Raw genomic sequence first — 23068 nt, 5'->3', positions numbered from 1 at the left:
TTCAATATCCCATTAAACCTTGGGGAAGTATGGAGGGAACTATTTCTAAATATATGCATGAACTGAATATGACAAGATCAACTGGTCATTACAATAGCATCATTTTTTTTACTAAGCTCCTTTCTCATTCAATAATCCCACTGTGTTTCAGTCCAACTTGCTAAATTACCCCTCTTTGATAACAGTTAGTGTTACATATCACTTGCTAGAAAGACAATCAAAGCATACAACTATAGTGCTCCTGTACTGCAATCTGTCGGAGTGTTCCACAACTGGGAAAATATCATCTAAACTTCTGGATCTGAGGGAAGTTTGCAAATATTAGAAAATACATAGGAAGTCAGCAACAAGTCATTGTATAAAATTATCTTGATCGGTGAATTCCATGTTGTAAAGAGAACTTCCATCTATACAGTAAAAGTATAATTTAATAGTAAATGTGAGAGATTATATTTGGAAAAGCTAAAAATAAAATACTTCCTGTTCTAAATATATCTGTAGTTCATATTGGGAAGGATATCCGCTTCTGGCAGTAGACCACCAGAGCCCTAATTATTGGTTCCCCAAAAGTATCGGTAATATTTTGTTTTAGTAATTGTTGCATGCCGCATTTGAAGGGTAGATTTATTTCTCAAATTAAATTATACAGTAAGATAAATGGTAGAGAAAACAACAGTGTAGATTTGTATGCTTTTCAGTCAAAGCTAAATCAATAGCACATAAATTTAACAGATCCTATATGCACAAAGAAAACAACATGACTACATTGCAGTAATTGATACATCAGTGCATTCTCCTGGGTGCCTATTATGTATAATTATACCCCTGAGATAGTGTGCATAGCAACAGTGATTTTCCCTCTGTGAAACTCAATATATGATTGCAGGTTGCTGATTGAGTCACTATCAGGTATATGTATGAATAAAAGAAACGACACACTTGTTGTAATTGTAAGATACATTGGCAAGCATTTCAGCCTGCTGTGAACTTCAATTTGCATCCATCAATCATTTTAGCATAGTTGTTGCAGATGTTTCATTAACTAAATACTCTAAGGTAGATCCAGCATGTTTTTCAGACATCACTACAGATCCACACCCTAGGTTTTGAAGAGAAGTGATGATAGTTCTACATAGGATAGTCAACATTATGAGTGACTTCTGTGTAAATGCTCAAGCCCCAGACTTGTGGTCAGTGCTTTCCTACATTTTTTGCCAAATGTTCTTTGGAAAATCCATCCTACGATTCTCAAGGGCTTCTTTTAGTTGGACTTGTTCCAGGAATTGCTTTACCATTCATTTCATTGATTGGGAGAGCTGCATAGAGCAAAGATTAATCGGTGTTAATTTAATTCTTTTAATGCACTAGAATGACTATAAGGGCTTGTAAGTGCTTGAAGTATTCAAACTTTTTTTGAGATTTGAGTTCTTTCAATCTTTAAAGTAAAATGACAGAATTCAAAAGCATTAGTATGAAATAACACAAGTGATTTCACTGGAATCAGAGAACTTTCCACGTCCAGAAAGGTGAAAATAACTTTAACATTCCAATGTTTATCGATAACATTAACACAAAAAAATAGCGAGAAAGGCATGTATGAATACAATCTCTATTATGACTTTAGTTCATCCCAAAGTCATTTACACTCAATAAATTACTTCTGAAATGAAATCTTTTTTGTGACATTGGTACACAGTGATCAGTTTGAGCAGACCAAGGCCACTCTCAAACAACAATGGGATAATGACATGATGTTGCTTAAGTGATAAATCTTGGCCAACACAGCAGGATAATTCTGCTCCTTATCCTTGAAAAGATTGTATTGGGAACATTTAGATCTGTATACACCTCAGGGTCGCTGTTCACAAATTCAGATAACAGAGGCAGAGTTAGCAATAGAACATCCATTAGTGAAAGCAGTAAACTTACATCTAACAGCAGAGTCTGGGTCAACAATGATTAAAAGACCCACTTAGTTTTTAAAAGTACATTTACACATTTACATAACACAGCTTCCCTTTAAATGAAAGTTATAAACCTATAAAACCATCAACTATTTGCATAGTTAACTATTTACAATGATATTCAGTTAACTATAAATTCATTCAGTCATTGGGCTTCTTTGTTCATGGAATAGTCACTGTAAAAATCATTTGATATTTCTGACTTATTCACTCTAGGTGCTGACAATTCCAGTCAAACACCCTCCCACAAAGACACCACACTTATCTAATCTCATTTTGCATTCTGTAAATGTTTCCTCAACATAATTTTCTTCATATCTGCAAATATATTACATAACATATGCTTGATGACATCTTTCTTGTGCCACCTGTACACATGAAACTGCTCATATAATGATCACAACTGGTTGAATAATTCTCATTGCTTACAATAGTAGTTGTAATTATATATCATTGAAATAAAAATACTGCAGATGCTGGAAATTAGAAATAAAAGAAACAAAAAATGTGTAAGTGCCTTGGCGAGCAGGATTAAAGAAAAACTCCAGGCATTCTACAAATATGTGAAGAGAAAAAGGATGAGCCTTGTGAGAATAGGACCAATCAGGAATGAGACCAGAAACACAGAAACATGTGCATGGAGTCAGAAGAGGTAGCAGAACTACTTAATGAATACTTTGCTTCAGTATTCACCAGTGAAAAGGACCTTGGCAATTGTGGGAATATCTTAAAGTGGACTGAAATGCTTGACTGTATAGACATTAAGAAAGACGATGTGCTGGAGCTTTTGAAAGATATTAAGTTAGATACGTTACTGGGACTGGATTCAATATACCCCAGGATACTGTGGGATTTGAGGGAGGAGATTGCTGAGCCTCTGGCGATGATCTTTGCATCATCAGTGGGGATGAGAGAAATACCAGAGGATTGGAAAGTTGCAAATGTTGTTCCCTTGTTCAAGAAAGGGAGTAGAGATAACCCAGGAAATTATAGACCAGTGAGTCTTACTTCAGTGGTGGGCAAGTTGATGGAGAAAGTCCTGAGAGGCAGAATTTAGGAGCATTTGGAGAGACATAATCTGATTAGGGATCATCGGCATGGCTTTTTCAAGGGCAGATCATGCCTTGTGAAATTGATTGAGTTCTTTGAGGATGTAACAAAGCAAATTGATGAAGGTAGAGCAGTGGATGTAGTGTATATGGATTTCAGTAAGGCATTTAATAAGGTTTCCCATGCGAGGCCCATTCAGAAAGTAATGCAGCATGGGATCCAAAGAGACCTTGCATTTGTGGATCCAGAACTAGCTTGTCCACAGAAAGCAAAAGCTGATTATAGATGGTTCATATTTTGCATGGAGGTCGGTGACCAGTGGTGTTTCTCAGTGACCTGTTCTGGGACCTGTACTCTTCATGATTTTTATAAATGACCTGGAAGAAGAAGTAGAAGGGTGGGTTAGTATGTTTGCTGATGACACAAGGTTGGGGGTGTTGTGGATAGTCTGGAGGGTTTTCAGAGGCTACAGCAGGATATCGATAGGATACAGAACTGGACTGAGAAATGGCAGATGGAGTTCAACCCAGATAAGTGTGAGATGGTTCATCTTGGTTGGTCAAATTTGAAGACAGAATATAGTATTAATGGTAAGACTCTTGGCAGTGTGGAGGATCAGAGAGATTTTGGGTCCATATCCATAGGACACTCAAAGCTGCTGCACAGGTTCACAGGTTGTTAAGAAGGTTATGGCGTGTTGGCATTCATCAACCGTGGGACTGATTTCAAGGGCCCTAAGGTAATGTTACAGCCATATAAGACTTTAGTTAGCTCCCACTTTAATACAGTGATCAGTTCTGGTCACCTCATTACAGGAAGGATCTGGATGCTATACAGAGAGTGCAGAGAAGGTTTACAAGGATGTTGCCTGGATTGGAGAGCATGCCTTATGAGAATAGGTTGAGTGAACTTGGCCTTTTCTCCTTAGAGTAACAGGGGATGAGAGGTGACCTGATAGAGGTGTATAAGATGTTGAGAGTCATTGATCATGTAGATAGCCAGAAGCTTTTCCCAGGGCTGAAATGGCTAACACGAGGGGGGCATAGTTTTAAGGTGCTTGGAAGTAGTATGAGGGGGATTTCAGAGATAAGTTTTTCACAAAGAGGGTGGTGGATGCGTGCAATGCACTGTCAACAAAGGTGGTCAAGGTGGATACAATAGGATCTTTTTAGATAGGTACATAAAGCTTAGAAAAATAGGGGGCTTTGCAGTAGGGAAATTCTAGACAGCTTCTAGAGTAGGTTACATGGTCGGCACAACATTGTGGGCTGAAGGGCCTGTAACGTGCTGTAGATTTTCTATGTTCTATGCTTAGCAGGCCCAAGCAGCATCCACCTTAGATCGTGACTCCCCCTCTGATTCACCGTAAAATTGCACCTTCCTTCTTTTTTGCTCTCCTTTTTGAAATCTCAAAACTATCTCCTCTAAGGCCCTCTATTTCGATAGTCTCTAGAGCTTTCAGCTCTGCTATAACAGTTTTCCATCCGTTTTGCTGTACTGTGGCAGAGTGGCTTTGTGTCAACATTAAGTCCATATCTGTATGACATTCCACATAGGGTGTTCATTGCTTTTGAACAGCTTCTCTTTTAAAGCATCAAACTTAAGAAGTACAGAGTAAATGTATTATCAAAGTACATATATGTCACCATATACAACCCTGAGATTCACTTTCTTGCAGGCATACTCAGTAAATCCAAGAAACATAATAGAATCCATGGAAGGTCTCACCAAACAGGACAAACAAACAATCAAAGCGCAAACGGCAATGAATTATGCAAATACAAAAGGAAAAATGAAATAGTAATAAATAAGTAATCAATAAGTACCAAGAACATGAGATGAAAGGTCCTTGAATGTGAATCCATAGGTTGTGGGAACAGTTCAGTGATGGGGTGAGTGAAGTTGAGCAAAGTTGAATTAAGTAATCCCCACTGATTCACGAGCCTTATGTTTGAGGGGTAATACCCATTCCTTAGCCCAGTGTTGTGGGCCATGAGGCTCCTGTACCTTTTTCCTGCTGGCAGCAGTGAGAAGAAAGCATGTGTGGTGGGAAATCCTTCATGATGGATGTTGCTATCCAGTGACAGTGCTCCACGTAGATTCACTATATTCACTACATTCTGTAGGATTTTCTATTCAAGGAGTTCAGTGTTTCCATACCAGGATGTGGTGCAACCAGTCAATATACTCTCCACCACGCATCTAAAAAAGTTTGCTAAAGTTTTAGATGACATCCAAACTTCTAAGTAAGGAGAGGCACTGCCATCCTTTCTTTGTAATTGAACTTGCTTGTTGGTCCCAAGACAGATCTTCTGAAATAATACCATTAAGTAATTTAAAGTTGCTGACCACTGATGGCTGGATCATGGACCTCCAGTTTCCTCTTCCTGGAGCCAATAATCAATCAGATTTTTAATATCCCTCCTACAGTATTGTGCAAGCTTTAATACACGTACATTGCTAGGGTGCCTAAGACTTCTGCACAGTAATCTACTTGTCAATGTGGAGCGGAGAGTGAGTTTGTAAATCTGGCAGGAGTGAAGAATGTTGGGAATGGCGAGGGGTGTGGATCAGGTGCAGAGAAGGAGTGCAGGGACGGTGGGTGGTGCAAGTGCAAACATACCCAGCCCTGAAACACCAGGCATGGTCATTTGATCCCAAACAACTGGATTATTGATCATTACAGAATGTCTCTCTGGTGCTTCCCTCCATCCCTTTCCCTGCCCCTTCTCACTCTCAGTCCATAATAGAGATGCAAACCATCACTCACATATGGCATGAAATTTGTTCTCTTTTTGCGCCAGCAGTAAAGTGCAACACATAAAATTGCTGCAGTACTGTGCAAAGGTCTTAGGCACCATAGCTCTATATATATATCTAAGACTTTTATACGTTACTGTACACCACCTTTGATTCGACCAACAAAGGTGGTGCCATCAGCAAACATAAGTGTGGCAAAAGAGCTGTGCTTTAGCCTCACAGTAATATGTATAAAGCAAGTAGAGCAGGGGCTAAGCACACAGCCCAGAGGTGCACCGGTGCTGTAAGAGATTATGGAGGAGATGTTGTTTCTAAGACGAATGGACTGGGGACTGCAAATGAGAAAATCAAGGATTCAATTGCACAAGGAGGTATTGAAGCCAAGGTCTTGAACTTTACTGGTTTGTTTTGAGGAAGATGATAGTATTGAATGCCAAGCTGTAGTCAATAAAGAGCATCCTGATTTATGCATCTTTGCTGTCCAGACATTCTAAGGTTGAGTGAAGAGCCAGTGAAATGGCATCTGCTGTGGACCTGTTGTGCCGGTAGACAAATTTGAGCAGATCCAAGTCAATTCTCAGCCAGGAGTTGATATATTTCATCACCATCCACTCAAAACACTTCATCACTGTGGATATAAGTACTACTGGACGATAGTCACTGAGGCAGGTTACTATGTTCTTCTCAGGGATCGGTTTAATTGAAGCCTGCTTGGAGCAGGTGGGTACCTCAGACTGCCAAAGTGAGAGGTTAAAGATCTCAGTGAGCACTCCAGCCATGTTGATCAATACTCGGCCAGGTACCCCAGCTGGGCCGGACGCTCTCACATTGGCCTCAGAGACTGAAATCACAACTTTGGAGGCTGTGGGAATTCATGGAGGTTTCTCCAAGTTTTGACCATCAAAGCGAGCACAGAAGGCATTGAGCTCATCTGAAAGTGAAATCTTAACCTGTTCTTGAGCTAGGCTCCTCATTCAATAGATATGAAAGATTTGTGTAAATGGGGAGTTTTTTCCCAAAGTGCTTACAGCCCCACATTTTGCATCAATTTTGGCAATGTCACACTCAGTTGGAATTGTTTCTCACCTTTTTCTAATAGTATTTATTCTCCTGAAAGTCATCATGAACTAACTTTCTCTGATCATTCGAACAGATTATGGATTCATCCTTTCAAATCTCTTGTATCAGCGTTTATGAATGTTTCCATTGCTCTGAAGCACAAGGTCACTGTTGAAGTGATGCCATTGTATCAAGCTGAGCTTAATGGACTAGCCCCCTCAGATCATCTTTCCTGCTGGTGTACTTCATCCTCAGACCAGCCTGCCTGTTGCTTTGCCTTGTGCTGAGGTCGAAGTGACTCTGCCTAGTATTTTACTGCCACCTTAATGCTTTATCTGCACTGAAATAAACAATATTCAGCCAGTACTGACAGAAATACAGTCAACACTGTAAATCTGTGGCCTTCCAGTGTGCTATCTTTATATTTCCTAAGGTATTCATTGCTGATATGACCAATTCTTATTATAAGCCCACATCTGGCATCATCACCTTCCCATTCACTTCAACCCTTGGCTTCATTCTGAAAAATATTCCCTCTATTTCCTTTGTCAAGGAGCCATAAAAAAGTGCAGCCCATATATAGGTCCTTTGGCCTACTTGGTCCATACTAAAACCATTTAACCATTTAAGCATTTACTCTCATCTACCTGCACCGGGACCATATCCCTCCATATCCCTACTATCCATGTGCTTATCCAAACTTCTCTTAAATGTCAAAATTGTGCTCACATGCACTACTTGTGCTGGCAGCTCATTCCACACTTTCACAACCTTCTGAGTAAAGAAATTTCCCCTCATCTTCCTCTTAAACTTCTCACCTTTCACCCTTAACCCATGACCTCTGGTTGTAGTCCCAACCAACCTCATTGGAAAAAGCTGCTTGTATTTATCCTATATATATCCTTATACTTATGTATACCTCTATCAAATCTCCTCTCACTCTTCTACATTCTAAAGAATACAATCCTAATCTATTCAATTTTTCCTTATAACTCAGTTCCTCCAAACCCAGCAACATCCATGTAATTTTTCTCTGCATTCTTTCAACCTTGTTTACATCTTTTCTGTAGGTAGGTGACCAAAACTGCACACAATACTCCAAATTAGGCCTCACCAACATCTCAGACAACTTCAACATAACATCCCATCTTCTGTACACAATACATTGATTTATGAAAGCCAATGTGCCAAAAGCTTTCTTTACAACACTGTCCACCTGCAATGCCTCTTTCAATGAATTATGTACCTGTATTCCCAGATCCCTTTGTTCTATCACACTCCTCAGTGCCCTACCGTTCACTGTGTACAACCTATTCTGGCTGGTTCTACCGAAGTGAAGAACCTCGTACTTGTCAGCATTAAATTCCATCTGCCATTTTTCAGCCCATTTTCCCGGATGATACAAGCCCTGATAGCCTTCCTCACTGTCCACTGCACCCACAATCTTGGTGTCAACTGCAAATTTGCTGATCCTGTTAACCACATTATCATCCAAATCATTGAAATAGATGACAAACAACAAAGGACCCAGCACCAATCCCTGTGGCACACCACTAGTCACAGGCCTCCAGAAGAAGAGGCAACCCTCTACTACCAGTTTCTGCTTTCGCCCACAAAGCAAATGTCTAATCTAATTTACTACTTCGTCCTTGTGGTAAACTATGTATACCTGTCTGGACACGCCCCCTCCCCCCCCCCCGCTGACCGCTCCTGTGGCTCCGCCCACAGACTCCTGTATAAAGACAATTGGGGGCACTGCTCCCCCCTCAGTCTTCAACATGGTCGTGCTCCCTTTTTCGCTGTTAATAAAAGCCTATCATTCACTTCTAGTCTCCTAGAGTTATTGATGGTGCATCAATTTTATTAACAGTGATTTTAAAACGTGGAACGAATTTTACGACCCGACAGATCGCCCCGCCCCCAACCCACGGGTGCTTACCGGGCACCAAGACAGCGATGCAACTCTGGCCTCCGTGACCCTCGACCAAAGCGCCCCACACCAGCTCGCAAGGTCAATGATGGACATCCTGGTGGAGGGGCACAGGACTAGCTGCCTGTTTGACACGGGCAGCACTGAGAGTTTTATTGACCCGGACACGGTGCAACGCTGCGGACTCGTGACACAGCCAGTAAGCCAGAGGGTCACCGTGGTTTCTGGGTTGCATTCCACAGACATCTGGGTGGGTTGTGTAGAGACACTGGTGGTGCAGGGCACAGAATATCGGGACTTTACATTACTGGTCATGCCTCAACTGAGTGCCCCTGTGCTATTGGGGCTCAACTTCCGGAGCCACCTGAAAAGTGTGACAATGGAGTATGATGGGCCCCTCCCACCAATCACTGTCAGAGATCCTCAGTTTTGTGGGACTTCGTCATATACCCCGCTACTGACCACACACACACCAAACCACATGTCCCACCCAGCACCATGCCGACAGCTACGCTACTGGCACCACTTGCAGCCTCTCCACCCTCAAGATCCCTCCCCCACCGCTATTCGCCAACCTGACCCCCGACTGTAAACCTGTGGCAACTAAAAGCAGGAGGTACAGCGCGGGGTCAGGGCCTTCATTCAGTCAGAGGTGCAGCGGCTGCTCAGGGAGGGGATCATTGAGCCAAGCACAAGTCCTTGGAGGGCCCAGATGGTCGTTGTTCGGAACGGTCAGAAAAATAGGATGGTCGTGGACTATAGCCAGACCATCAATCAGTTCACGCAGCTTGAAGCGTACCCCCTACCCCGCATCGCAGATATGGTCAATCAGATAGCTCAGTACAAGGTGTACTCGACCATAGACCTAAAATCCGTTTACCATTAGCTCCCCATCCGCCCAGAGGACCGCCCTTACAGCACCTTTGAGGTAGGCGGCAGGCTTTATCACTTCCTGCGCATCCCCTTCAGTGTCACGAATGGTGTCTCTGTCTTCCAGAGGGAAATAGACTGAATGGTGGACCAGTGCCAACTGAAGGCCATGTTCCCATATCTGGATAACATCACCATCTGCGGTCACGACTGGCAGGATTATGACACCAACCTCCAACAATTTTTCCAAGCGCCCAAAGTTTTTAACCTCACCTATAACAGAGACAAGTGTATGTTCAGAACCTCCTGACTTGCTATCCTTGGGTATGTCGTGGAGAACGGGGTCATTGGCCCTGACCCTGACCATATGCACCCCCTGTTGGAACTCCCTCTTCCCAACACCCTCAGAGCCCTCAAAAGGTGCCTGGGCTTCCAATGGGTCCCTCACCACACGGATGTAAAGGGAATTTCTTCTTTTTCTTTGTTACTGTGTATGTAATCAAAATGGCTTCTTTGTTTTGTTAAAAGTAGGAATGCTTCTTTGTTGTGAGAGAGTGCTGGAAGCTTGTTTAGGTTAAAATTTACTGATAACGAGAATTCCATTCCTTTGTAAACCAATTGGGATTAACGTTGTTCTTTCTTCTGAGTCTGTAAGCTATTGTTGGCGAGCTTTTGGGGAGATCGGCACAAGGGGTGAGAGAGAGAGGACGTGATGCTGTAAACTGAGCGAGGAACAGATCCCAAGGGGGGGTCCAAGGCCAGGAGGTACCCTGAGGAGAGGAGACAAAGATAGATGTGCTTGGTTGACCACTTCGGGCGGCCCTGAGCTGCAAGTCGAGGAGTTCGGAGGGGATCGAATGGTGGCCAGAAGACTTCAGTAATTGAGCTCCAACGGTTGCGCATGAAGTAGTTTGGACTTTGATGAGTTTGGCACCTTTTCTTTATTTTTTTCTCCTTCATATATACTGTATCGTTATTAATCACTTAGTTAAAGTAACCTTTATAAATTGTACTCAGTTAATTGCATACGGCGTACTGTCTGTTTTTGGGCGAGGCGGGGACATCACACAGCATCCACACCAGCTGATTACCCAGTTTGGCGGGGCCGAAGGCTGCTCCCCCTAGACGAGAACGAGCTGAGCGAGCCTGAGGCGACCCAGGGGGTTACATTGTGGGGGCTAGTCCAGGATGCACGTTCCCAGCAATGTACCAAGGAACTCCCGAAAGGAACAGACCCTATTCCTAAAGGCTTAGAGGGACCAAGCGCACAGGTTTTGTTAAGGATGGATGGAAGTCAAGTTAAAGCCATCCTTGGCACCGGGGCGCCGGTTAAGTTGCTGTATAGTTTGTTTTATAACAGTTATTGGAAGCATTTACCCTTGACGACATTGAGGGCACTGGAGATTTGGGGTACCAGTGCCAGTGATTATCTAGACGATGGTTGTTGGTCAGTGAAAATGGAGTTCTTAGAGGCAAATGTGGAGGTGACTGAGGTTTGTGAATCGTTAATGCTGATGTGTCCGGACACTGTTGAGACGGGCAGCGTTTTGGTTCTGGAGAGAACCAATATCCTGCTGGTGCGCTTGGGGGCCTGCCTGGAGGAGGCGGGTGAGCATTGTTTGGAGGCATTGGCGATGCACCCAGAGTTTCGAGCTGCTTGTGCGGACGTGTGTAGCAGCATTGGGCCAATACCAAATTCAAACAAGAGCCGGTGGTGGTCCGGTCTGGGGGAAGTATCTGAGGGTGAGACCCTCTTAAGTGGACACTGCAAAATACCACGAGGGAGGGGAGTTGACCGCTGAAGACCCCTCGGTGAGAGAGGTCACGGTGACTGGCCCCTGAAGACGTAGGCAGTGTGCGTGTGGATTATATTGCACTGAAGAGGCGCACTGTCAGTGACCAGAATATGGCCCTGAGGGCCGAGAGGCAATGGTGCTGGATCTGAGGAGTGGATGTTGCCAGATCCCGATGAGTGGGGCCAACAAGGAGAAGATGGCCGTTATAAATTCCCTGGGTGTCTTCCGGTCTGAAAAGATGCCACAGGGCATATCCAGAGCCCTTGAAACCTTCCCGTGGGGCATGTGGAAGACTATGGGGATGTGGAGGCATTTGGAGTTTTGGTGTATGTGGATGAGCTCTTGGTATTTGGATTTGCCTCAGGAGAATATAAAGTGAGGTCATTGCAGGAGCGATGAGAACTACAGAGTTAAAGTGTTTTCTGGACACGTGCCAGGGCTGGCAGCTCGTGAATGACTGTCTCTACGGAATCAAGTTTGAAATGAAGACAGAGAGACTGGAGAAAGTTGATCTGGAAGAAGTCATGAGGAAGAAAAAGCTGGAGAGAAGTGCAGTGAATACTGAACTGGAGGCTGAAGAGACTGCAGGAGCAGTGCAGGCCACATGTTTCCATTTGGAGAAGATCAAACAGCAGCTACCAATCGCAGAAATGAGGAAGGATACAAATTCGATGGATAATGTGCTGGATATGCGGTACATGCTGCCTTTTGCTGACTTTCCCTCGATTGAGGAAGAGACCCTTCTCCCACTGAGTCAGGTGTAGTGGGGAGGGTTAGCTGTGTGCAGTGGGGGGGCATGAGTGAGAGGTTGAGAGAGGAGTTGGTAGCGGGCCCAAGGTATCCCCAGTTGTATCCGAGCCTGAAGGGTTTAGGTGAGGGGGTACAGAGGTCTCAGAAGGATTAGGGAACTCCCAGATAGTTGGCCTATGTAGCGCCTGAGGAACAGGGCAAGAGGTTTACTGTGTGGGGAGGAGATGTCTCTGTTTGTGCTTGATTTAAGATGTGTTGGTAGGAAAGGTGGTGAGTTATTTAATAGTCATGAGGACATGACTTTTATTTGGTGGGGAGAGAGTATAAAGGGGATTTCTACTTTTTTCTTTGTTACTGTGTATGTAATCAAAATGGCTTCTTTGTTTTGTTAAAAGTAGGAATGCTTCTTTGTTGTGAGAGAGTGCTGGAAGCTTGTTTGGGTTAAAATTTACTGATAATGGGAATTGTATTCCTTTGTAAACCAATTGGGATTAATGTTGTTCTTTCTTCTGAGTCTGTAAGCTATCGCTGGCGGGCTTTTGGGGAGATCAGCATGAGGGGGTGAGAGGGAGAGGACGCAATGCTGTAAACTGGGCGAGGAACAGACCCCAAGGGGAGGTCCGAGGCCAGGAGGTACCCCGAGGAGAGGAGACGAAGATAGATATGCTTAGTTGACCACTTCAGGTGGTCCTGAGCTGCAAGTCGAGGAGTTCGGAGGGGATCGAATGGTGGCCAGAAAATTTCAGTAATTGAGCTCCAACGGTTGCGCACGAAGTGGTTTGGACTTTGATAAGTTTGGCGCCTTTTCTTTATATTTTTTTCATTCATATATACTGTATCGTTAATAATCACTTAGTTATAGTAACTTGTATAAATTGTACTCATTTAATCGCATATGGTGTACTGTCTGTTTTTGGGCGAGGCGGGGACATCACACAGCATCCACACCAGCTGATTACCCAGTTTGCTGGGCCAAAGGCTGCTCCCCCTAGACGAGAACAAGCTGAGCGAGCCTGAGGTGACCCAGGGGGTTACACAGACAAGGCCCGCTCCCTGATCAAGTCCACCACATTTCCCCTCTCTGCCGAGGCCTGCGCGGCCTTCAGCCACATTAAAGGGGACATTGCCAAAGCAACGATGCATGCGGTGGTCGAGACCATTCCCTTCCAAGTACAGAGTGACGGCTCTGACTTCACGCTGGCTGCTACCCTCAATCAGGCAGGCAGGCCAGTAGCATTCTTCTCTCGTACCCTTCAAGGCTCTGAAATTCGGCACTCCGTGGTGGAGAAAGAAGCCCAGGCCATAGTGGAAGCTATTAGGCACTGGAGGCACTATCTCGCTGGCAAAAGGTTGCTTACCGACCAGTGCACAGTTGCATTCATGTTTAGCAACCAACAGCGGGGCAAAATCAAAAATGATAAAATTTTGAGGTGGTGAATGGAACTCCCCACCTACAACTATGGCATCCTGTACCGGCCTGGAAGGCTCAATGAGCCCCCTGATGCCCGATTCCAGGGAACATGTGCCAGCGCACAGCTCGACCGGCTATACGCTATCTTTGCCATCCGGGGGTCACCCGCCTTTACCATTTCGTGAAAGCCCGGAACCTGCCTTACGCCCTTGAGGACATCAGGACGATGACCAGGGACTGCCAAGTCTGTGCTGAATGCAAACCGCACTTCTACCGTCCTGAAAAGGCACAACTTATCAAGGCCACCCGCCCCTTTGAGCGACTGAGTGTCGACTTTAAGGGCCCCCTTCCCTCCACCGACCGCAATATGTACTTTCTTAACATAATCGACGAGTACTCGTGGTTCCCCTTTGCCATCCCCTGCCCCGATACCACTGCCACGTCCGTCATAAATCCCTGCACCAGCTCTTCACTCTGTTCGGATATCCCTGCTACATCCACAGTGATAGAGGGTCCTCGTTTATGAGTGATGATCTGCGCCGGTACCTGCTGGCTAGGGGTATTGCTACTAGTCGGACCACGAGCTATAATCCCCGGGGTAATGGACAGGTGGAGAGGGAGAATGTCACGGTGTTGAAGGCCACTCTCTTAGCCCTTAGGTCAAAGGGATTGCTGGTCTCTCACTGGCAGGAGGTTCTCCCTGAGGCACTCCACTCTATCCGCTCCCTGTTATGTACGTCCACCAATGCCACCCCTCATGAGCGACTCTGTTCTTTTCCCAGGAAGTCTGCCACTGGGACCACCCTACCGGCTTGGCTGACGTCCCCAGGGCCAGTGCTGCTTCAGAAACGTGCGAGGAGCAATAAATACTCCCCAATGGTCGAGAGGGTTCACCTACTTCATGCAAACCCCCAGTATGCCTACATGGGTGGGAGGACACAGTCTCCGTCCACGACCTGGCACCCACAGGAGCACCAGACCCCTACCCTGAACACTCCATGCTGATTATGAACCCCGTACCCACCGATGTATATACCCACGAGACACCTACCCATGAGACACCGCGCACACCCAGCCCTGCACCGACTCCTCCCGACATTCCCATACCAGGCGCCTCGCACACACATGAGGGATTACTGACACCTAACGGGCTGGCACCTCTAGTCAGGCCAGAGCCAGCACAACCACCGTCACCGGTGCTATGTAGATCGCAGCAACAGACTTGGCCGCCTGATAGACTTGACCTGTAAATATACTTGACAGAAACTTCGCCCCGTGGGGACTCCCTTTTAAAACAAAGGAGGGGTGAATGTGGTAAACTATGTATACCTGTCTGGACACGCCCCCCCTCCCCCCCCCCCCCCGCTGACCGCTCCTGTGGCTCCGCCCACAGACTCCTGTATAAAGGTGATTGGGGCACTGTTCCCCCCTCAGTCTTCAACATGGTCGTGTTCCCTTTTTCGCTGTTAATAAAAGCCTATCATTCACTTCCAGTCTCCTAGAGTTATTGATGGTGCACCAATCCTGAAGGCCAAGTGACTGAACTTTCTTGACAGGCCTCCCATGTGGAACCTTGTCAAATGCCTTGCTGAAGTCCATGTAGACAACATCCACTGCCTTGCTTTCATCCTTTTTCCTAGTAATTTCATTGAAAAAATGTATAAAATTGGTTTTACATAACCTACCACACATGAAGGCATGCTGGCTATTCTTAATCAGTCAGAGCTTTGTAGTTAAGAGTTCAATTCTGGCGCTTCCTGTAAGAAGCCTCTGTACTTCCTCCCGTGGAATGTGTGGCTTTTCCCTGGGTGCTCTGGTTTCCTCCCACTGTCTAAGACTAACTGGGTAAGTTAATTTGTCATTTTAAATCGTCCCATGATTAGGTTAGGGTTAAATTGGAGTTGTCGGGAGTTACTGGGCAGCACAGCTCAAAGGAAAGGCAAAGCCTATTCCTTGCTGTATCCTTAAAAACATTTCCAGTGGTCCATTGTTAACTCTTGCCTATCTTTTACACTTTATGTATCTGAAAAATCTTTTGGATATATTTGGGATATATTCCAGAACATTTCAAACTTTTGGATATATTTGGGTGAAGCCAATGCTCCCTGAAGGCTGAGACACTCCCGTATCTCTTCGCTGCTCAGTGTTATGACCCGTTCAGAAAAAAATCCAATATCCAAGGGACCAAATCCGAATAATGACCTAATCAATGGTTAAATCCAAAATATTAAATGTTCCATCTGTGCAAAAATGTATATTATTAGTTTTTATATTATTTGCTAGCTTAACTTCATATTTCATCTTTATTCTCCTTACTGTTTTTTTAGTTACCTTTTGTTGATTTTTAAAAGCTTTCTAATCCTCTAGCATCCCACTAATAATTGTATTGGGTGACCTCTATTTTGCTTTTATGCTGAATGCTGTACATCTGCTAGGAAGGTCCCCCTTTTAACAGCATAGTTCACCTTCCAGCCCAAGCTTCACATTGCCAGTTGGATAGGCTTCAAACTACAACTGTTCTGGTACCAGTGCAATTCTACCTGCATCTTCACTCAGCTCCCCACAGCACTGGTGTCACTTTCACCCAGCGTTTCAGGGCACTGGGGGATATTATTGTTTTCCGCCACTATTTTATTGGATCTACGGCCTGTAGTCCTGGTCTGGCAGTGCCTCTGAGTAGGAAACTTAACACCTCTCAAGCCCACCTGACCAGCAGTGTAGTTGGGTGGAACCAGTGCACCCCGAAGTCTAAGACCGAATCAATCCATGACTTAATCAAGGATTAAGATCAAGCTATCAAATATTCTCAACCAAATGGTGCAAATAATTTTCTTGTTACCTCCACCCTAAAAGTCTTATACCTTATTTTTAGACGCTGTCGTGTGGTTTTAGACGCTCCAGCCAGAGAAAGAGCTTGAGTAGAGTTCCATTGCCTAATATATCCAAACAGCTCTCTGTTTGATTCCATGACATCTAATCTAAAGTAGCTTGGGAATTTCAACTTTTAGTCAGCATCCACAGCCTGACCAGGTTTCATCCGCTACTTCCTCTGGTGCCTGGTTTCACATATCAAACTAACAGTTCATGGTGGTGTCAGATTAAGATGTATCTTACTCCGCAGGTTTTAACTGTTTCTGCTTGTGACTCATGGCATTAATAGAAGCACCACACTCTGAATGGTTCAAAACCATTTCTCTTTCTCCTCTTACCTTTCTCTTCTCAAACAATATTCTTCCAGGGTCAACTGCTGCCCTTGGAGTTTAAAGACAAGCATTTTCATCTCTTTTCTACCATTCAGCTCTTGGGTCCATATTTAGTCCAAGGCTATAAAAACATCTGGAACAAAGATGTCCCATCAGTTAGCTATTGGTAAGTAAATATCACTTCACAGTTTTGAAAACATCTTCTACCACTTTGTTGATAATTGTGCATAGCCTAATTTGGGGTAATTAGCCAGACTGACTTCATCTGTCATTTTCCTCACAAGATATATGTGGGCAATTTTATTCACTGTAAATCAAAAAGCCTGCAAATTCTGGACATCTGGAATAAAGCAGAAAACATTGAAAACACTCAACCGACAGGCACAATCGATATAAAGAGAAGCAGAGTGTGTGTTTCAGAACAATTTTCCCATTATTGGGAAATTAATATTGAGGAAAGCATGGAGTCTATAAAATTATAGGAGACGTGTAACTTCAGAGGCCCCTCCGACCTTGCACTTGTCCAACAGGTACGTCATTCTGGCAACCTGTGTGGACAAGAGCAGAGATCGCAGGGTGATCAGGGCATCCTGAAGCAATGGGCTATTCAAGCTAGGGGGACAGAAAGGAATGGAATAGTGATAGGGAGGAGTATAGTCAGACAGATAACTGTCATCTTCTGCAGCCACAGACAAGAGTCCCACTGCCTGCCCAGTACCAGAGTTAATGACCTCTCTTTGACTATGCAGAGGAACTTGGAGAGGAAAAGTACAGCTGTCATGGTCTTGTGTGCACAAGACAGATTTAATTGTCCTTAAAGAGGCTGATAGATACAGAGTTGATCTTCGCAGTATTTATTAAGCTCTGTTGATCTCTGACGGGAATGTCTGGAACCTAATAGTAAGGGATCAGAGAATTGGGATAGAGGTTAAAAGGAAATCCTTTGGTGGTAGGGAATATTTGGAAGAGTTCTATGGAAACACGTTCACTGAGTATATTCAAGACAGAGACTAGGAGCTATTGTAATTGTATGGAATTCAAGGGATATGCAGATAGTATAGAAAGTGATTGTAACGTTCTCCTTCGCATGTAACGAAACGCCGAATTAAACGTCGAGATAAACCACAGTTAATAAGAACCAGATCGCAGTAAGATTAACCATTTACTGTTCACTCTTCACATTAACATATGGTGAAAACTGTTGATAAAACAATACAAGATTGATACAGTATTTGTTCCTTCCTTAATATCACATTTCAAGTGTAAATACTTGCAAAGGTGACTATAACTACATTACACTAAGGTGCAGTATACAGGGAGAGTTTACCTGCTCCATTGACTACGTTAAATACACTTCCATGCAAACTATCCGCGACTCTTTAACTAACGAAAGCATAAACATTATCTACCGTCGTTACTTCTAACAGGATCAGCATTAACATCTTAGTTCAATATATCGATTATCTATTAACTTACAGCGTTGCTCTCACTGTGATTTCTCATGCCTGCAAAACAACTTCTGCTCGGGTCTGCCTCGTGGTGAGCCCCCACCCTCGCGCTAATTCAAACCGGTATTTTCCCATAAGACGCGGCGAAACCGGATGTGACGTCATCGTATGCCGATATATTTTACATGCAATGAATATACTTTAAACACTTCTAATTCTAACTAGAAAATACTATCGAATGAATTACTAAGCGGAAATATTATAAACTAAATAACTGTCGTAAAGACAGCACAGTGATACTGAGGTGAAAGATAAGCTGTGATCTTATTGAATAACTTGGCAGGCTTGAGGGACTGAATGACCTGCTCCTGATTCGAATGTTCCCTTGCCACTGTTTTAACTGTGGTGAAAAGCTAAGCTAGATTCAGAGAAAGTAAGTCTTCAGCACTTGCAGCCAAGATGTTATATAGCTCCATGGCACGGTACATATCCAATGCTCTCAGGTGTGCCTTGGGATTATGTAGGGTGAAAGTGGCTTCTGTGAAGATGTGGATCTCGGGAGGAAGCTCCACTTGCCATATCTGGCTGAAAATGCTCTCATCTTTGTCATTCAGATGCCCAGAAACATCATCACCAGGAATGTTCTTGGAGCTTCCTGCTCCGATTGATGGTTTAATTGTCTACCACCACTCACAAGAGTAGAAACTAACTGCAATGCCTTGTACAATGCATCAAGACCCATACAATGCCTGTTATACAGATACTTCAACATATCAGCCTGACGGGTCACAAACCATCACAAGTTACCACATCAACTGAATGAAGGCACCACTGACAGTGAAGCATACTCACTAATGTAAGATTTGTGAGAGATCTCTCTGGAGAGAGAACAAATCAACAATTTTCTGACTTAAGGTCAGACTGCTACAATTGGGCAAAGGCTGAGGGTGAGTAGGAGGAGAGAAGATGTGCCTTGCACAGGGATTCAAAGTGGTGAGTAGGACATACAATTACATAGAATTTCTTGTCATTGAAATGGGCTGCTTAGTTTATTGTAATGATCTGCTTCACAGAATTGATGGATATGTGAGTAAATTTGCAGTTGATACAGGATAGGTGGAAGGAAATATAGTGTTGAGGAAGCAGGGAGTCTGCAAAGGGATTAGGACAGATTAAGAAAACGGGCAAAAATGTGGCAGGTGGAATACAATGTAAGGAAGTCCACGGCCATGCACTTCGGTAGAAGAAAGGAAGGTGTTGAGTATTTTCTAAATGGGGAGTGAATTGAGAAACTGGAAGTGTAAACTGACTTGGGAGTTCTAATGCAGGATTCCCTAAGGGTTAACTTGCAGTTTGAGTCAGTAGTAAAGAAGGCAAATGCAATGTCAACATTCATTCTGAGAGAACTAGAAGACAAAAGCAAAGATGTAATGCATTGGTCAGACCACATTTGGAGTATTATGACTGGTTTTGGGCCCCATAACTAAGAAACTATGTACTGGCATTGCAGAATGTTCAGGGAGGTTTTTATGAATGATCCCAGAATTGAAATGGTTAACATATGAGGAGAGTTTGATGGCTCTGGGCCTGTACTCACTGGGGTTTAGACGAATAAGGGGGTATCTCATTAAAAGCTACTAACTATTGAAAGACCTAGATAGAGTGGATGTGAAGAGGATGTTTCCAGTAGGGGAAGAGTCTAGGATCAGAATAGAAGGACATCCCTTTAGAATAGAGATAGCTGGTCATTTCTTTAACCAGAGGGTGGTAAATTTGTGGTATTCTTTGCCACAGATGGCTGTGGAGGTTATGTCATTTGGTTTATTTAAAGCAGAGGTTGATAGGTTTTTGATTAGTAAGGGTGTCAAAAATTACAGGGAGAAGGCAGGAGAATGGAACAGGTCTGCTATGGTCAAGTGGCAGAGCAGACTTATTGGGTCAAATGCCTAATTCATCTCCTATTTCTTATGGTCCTACTTACGTCTGACGTGACCAGCAATACGGACATGAGCAACTTCTCACCCTGTCAACCTGTCCTTGCATTCCTTTTCCTGTCAAGTACCTCTCTAATTTCACCTTAAATATGACTTTGCCAAATGCCTCACCCACTCCATGTTTCATCTGTAAGGGAACGTCCAAGATGAAATTCTGAGTGAACGTACCAGAAGTGTGACAATTGTGGACACTGCTGTGGAAAACGGGCGCAGTTGACGGTGGGCAGTCGTCAGAAGTTGGCCATCACTCATGTGCGAGTGCACATTCCAGCCAATTTGGGTTTCTTAATAACTGTATTTAACTCCCTTCCTTTTGTTTCAGACTCGTCAAGTCCTCACTGAAGCATTGCGATGGCAGTGCTCCCTGCTTACCTGAGTCCATGTTCAGGGAAAGAAGGTTAATAATTTAGATAGACACTGCAAAAGGGTGGTATTAATTTAGTATTGTTACTGCTTCCAAGCAACAGTGATGCAGTTAGCTTTTAGTTTGAGAGATCAAGTTAGCTGCCCAGTTGACCTAGACTTTATTATTTTTCCTTGCTCTGTACAGTTCTTAGTAAAATTCAGTGAACTGCCCGTTCCACCTCTGTGTTCCTCCCTCTGCACTCAGACCACCACCGAACTCCTGTCAGCAAGACTTGGCCAATCAAAGTAGACCCAGCGGAGAGACAACAGCAGAAGTCAGCCCTGAACTTCATTGGTCGGGTAAGCAAGAAGTTAAATTTTGATGAAGTGTGGTTGGCAGAAGTGGCTCACACAGCACGGCAACTACTCCCAGAGCAGCAAGCCCAATCCAAACCAAAATTTGTTGGTCAGGTGAAATTAAAGTCAATGGAGGCTGGGCTGGCAGAAATGGCTCAGGTATTATGACAACTACTCTCAGAGCAGCAAGCCCAATTGAGGCTGGAAAAATAGGGGCCTTGACTCACAACAAAAGTTCGACAACTCACGACAGACAGCCAGAATTACTGCTTTCACTGCCACTACTCAGCAGCTCTCTGCTGGGACAGCACCACTTTGAGCACCAATTCCTTCCCACCCTCCTCCTTCACTGCCTCAGCTACTAATGCCCAAATCCCTTAGCTGCGTCTGGACCTGAACTGACCATCCCTCCACCAGGCAGATACTCCAGTGACCCTGACAGGCACAGAGACTGTATCACACAGCTGAATTTCCAAGCCCAGTCAGGATCGTTCCATGAAGATGCAATACATAGTGAATCTCTTAGACGGACTCCCACTCACCCTGTTCAACGCCCTAACAGAACAAGGTTCTCCCGCAGCCCAGGCTTTCCAGCAATTTGTAGTCAAGTTCAAAAGAGTGTTTGACCTTCCAGTATGGAGTCAGGAAGCTGCCCACCAACTCCTGGACTTGCACCAAGGGAGAGAGTCTTGAGGTATCACACAGTAAAGCTCCTCACTCTTGTAGTGGAGACGGGTGGAATGAGAGATGTCTCATCACTGCTTTCCCGCATGGGCTGAGTACAAAGGTCTGACATGAGACCACGGCGTGTGATGAACAGGACAGCCTGGATACCCTGATACCTCTGGCTATCTGAATGGACAACTGGGAAGCTAAGTGACACACAGAGAGAATGCCCCAAGCCTGCTGCTCTTTAGGTCACCATCTGTCCTCACCCACTTTCTCGTCCCCCAACACACAATCCATGGAGTAGCCTATGGAGGAGACCGGCACCTATCTCAGAAGGAATGTGGCCAGCACAGAAGAACACGTTGCTGCCTCTCCAGGACACTTCCGGGCATCCTGTCCCAGGCGTTGGTAAAGGAGGAGACTAGTCAGCAAGAAGGAGAGTTCTGACAGGTCTATTCTCTCTTCAGGCATCTTCCAGTAATTAACTAATTCCCCCAGCTTCCCTGTCATAGGGGGTGGTCCAAGACCCATGAGTTACTGGTATTGTTTAACTCTGGAGAAGGCAGCAATATCATGGATCTCTCTCAGACTCAAAGATGGGGATATCCCAGCCAACAATTGAAAGAAAATTTTGGTATCAAGGCTCAGTGTCTGGGCATTGGTATGTTCCACCTTTCCACAATACCCCTCCAACATGCTAGAGGGAGCAGCTCTCCTTATCTCTCATTAACTCACCTGAACTCCCACTAGTGATTGGCCTTCCATGGGCACAACCCATAAATCGATTGCTCTCTACAGGTGCATCAAGAATGGGCACTTGCGGGTCTGTTGACCTATCTGCATCCAGCTCATTCCACTGTCAGCATAACCTCTCAGAGCCTGTGGGCCTGTCTGGTTTTCCAACCAAATACATTGACTTTCTTGAAGTCTTCAGTAAGAAAATGGCCAACTCCCTGCCTGTACACCAGCCATATGACTGCACCATTGACATGCTGCCAGTTTCTCATCCTCATCACAGCTGCTCTCTTCCTTCTGTCGTCCTGAAATGGTGGCCAAGAAAGAATACATCAAGACGGCATTGGCTTTAGGATTTATCCATCCTTCTACCTCACCAGCAGGGATGGGCTTCATTTTCTGAGCAAGGAAGTTCAACGTTCAAAGTACATTTTATCATCAAAGCATGCATGCTTCATACAGCCTTGAGATCCACCTCCTTACAGGCAGCCACGAAACAAATCAACCTAACACAGCCCATTAAAAACAAAAGAAGTCAAACACCCAATTTGCAGAGAGAGAAAAAAAAGATCGTTCAACCAATAAAGCCAACAAATAGCATTCAGAACTGAATTTCATAATGCCAGGCATTACTGCAGGCAAGTCAGAAGTTCACTAGTTTCAGGCCACAGTCTCAGTCTAGCACAGAGCTGAGCAAACCCTATGGAGCAGTGAGATGATAAGGTGC

At 44.4% G+C, this 23068-nt stretch overlaps 1 long non-coding RNA gene across 1 annotated transcript in view; it reads right to left on the bottom strand.

Annotated features, from left to right (window-relative positions):
- Positions 1-758: 758 nt before the first annotated feature.
- The window catches only part of LOC132404637 (uncharacterized), a 172288-nt gene continuing 149978 nt past the window's right edge, over positions 759-23068 (bottom strand). The window contains exon 5 of the long non-coding RNA XR_009515616.1: positions 759-3391. This is a non-coding gene — a long non-coding RNA (uncharacterized LOC132404637). The remainder of the gene's footprint in view (positions 3392-23068) is intronic.

Source organism: Hypanus sabinus, chromosome 14, assembly GCF_030144855.1.
Source record: "Hypanus sabinus isolate sHypSab1 chromosome 14, sHypSab1.hap1, whole genome shotgun sequence".
Classification (NCBI taxonomy): domain Eukaryota; kingdom Metazoa; phylum Chordata; class Chondrichthyes; order Myliobatiformes; family Dasyatidae; genus Hypanus; species Hypanus sabinus.
Note: the sequence above shows the minus strand (reverse complement) of the source record. Positions and strands in the feature narration are given on the sequence as shown.